This window comes from Varroa destructor, unplaced genomic scaffold (genome assembly GCF_002443255.2).
Source record: "Varroa destructor unplaced genomic scaffold, Vdes_3.0 BEIS01000001.1, whole genome shotgun sequence".
NCBI lineage: Eukaryota > Metazoa > Arthropoda > Arachnida > Mesostigmata > Varroidae > Varroa > Varroa destructor.
Genome location: NW_019211454.1, coordinates 4,566,386 through 4,568,083, shown reverse-complemented (window position 1 = coordinate 4,568,083; position 1,698 = coordinate 4,566,386).

Sequence of the window (1,698 nt, the reverse complement as noted above, 5' to 3'; positions counted from 1 at the left end):
CGTGCGCGCTGTTATCTTTTATATGAATTGGCATATCGTCAGTGGTCTTTTATGTAGCCATCTTATCAATTACTTCGATTATTACGTGCCTCTTACTATTATTATTACCACTGCTACGGGTATTACACCAATACCGACATAATAATCATAAAAGCTATATTAAGTAGTTTTCCGTTGTGTATAAAGTCGCCTAGTCCATACTCGTTATAAATACGAAATGCCATAAACGAGAATTTATCCAATTTATCTAGTAATATAAAGTGAGGAATTCCTCCATAAAACAACATAAAGCGATGTTTTCAAATGTTTTTGGTAACCAATGGTCAAAGCTTTCAAAAGGGCGGTCCTGAAAGGAAGAAAAGATAAGACTGAAAAGTCCTAATTTTATACCTTACTTTTGGAACAGCAAATTTCTAGTAGCAAGTACATAGTTGAATTAATCCGTATATACAGTTAAGAAAAAGGTTCGATCGACTAATTGTTTTAAGCCGTCCTGAAAATCTTTTCCACATAGTAGATATCTACCTGGATTTATAAAGCAATAATTCCTCATGTGTAAAGTAAAGAGGTCACCCCCTGCGTTGTCGACGAGTTGATTATTCAGCAAGGAGCCACGTTTAATTTACTCATTCTATTACGATTTAATGACGTGACAGTGTATGCAGGGAAAGAAGTAAATATACTATCCCCTATCCAACATATTTAAATTTTTCAAAAATTATGTCCATTGTTTAATATGTACGTTTGGTATATATATATATATATATATATATATATACACTAAAGCCGGAGTAGCCTTAGGTTCTTCGTAAGCGCAAATGTTTATTTTTAAGGTTTATTTTCTGTAGGAAATGATTATTGTTTCCGACAGAGTTTAGTGATGTTATGGGCCTTTTATTCTGGTAGTGGTCAGCTTACTTTAGCTTTGACACGCAGAAATAGTCCAGTGCTTAAATCAACATATATGGTGATATGCGCAGCAGAAGAGTGTAACAATGGGCACTTCAAAGAGAGGATACCGGGATTCGAATCATGTAAGAGCAAATGTGCACGTACGATAAACAGAGTATAGAAAAAGATTTATACAAAGATGGCTAGCTAATTACTACAAAGAGAAAGACAGATTCTTCTGCCGCCATTGCTTATCGAGTACTGCATACGAATGTTATATATATATATATACTTTAATAGAACCATCACATTCAGACCTCTGCCGCCCATCGACGACCTGATATTTGGGTGGCTCATTTAATAGCCAGTTTTTCGGCAACAGTTCCAGGAAGTTACAGGTAGCTATTGTAGATTTTAGCCCTCGATAAGGGAATATATACGCTGATAATACGGGTGCATAGCACAAAGCGTTGATCCTATTAATCCTTTCTAGCTTCCGAGAGTTTCGCATTGAAAGAAAGCTGTATATTTTCTTCGTGGCCTGTTTTATGCATCTGAGCTGCTTCGTGTCACGACGTCCTGACAGCTAATTTCTTCAATGAGATTTTCATCATGCATATGGTCATACAGTACGTCTACCTTCACGTCGAGTTTATACTTCAACACGGATGTATTCGTGACCGTTTTGGACCTGCACGGAGTTTTATGGTCTTCTTAAGTCGATCCTAATGCTTATACGAGCAGGATCAACATTGCCGGAGCCGTCGACTCGATCTGTATGTTATACAGGAACGCAAAAGTCCTTTG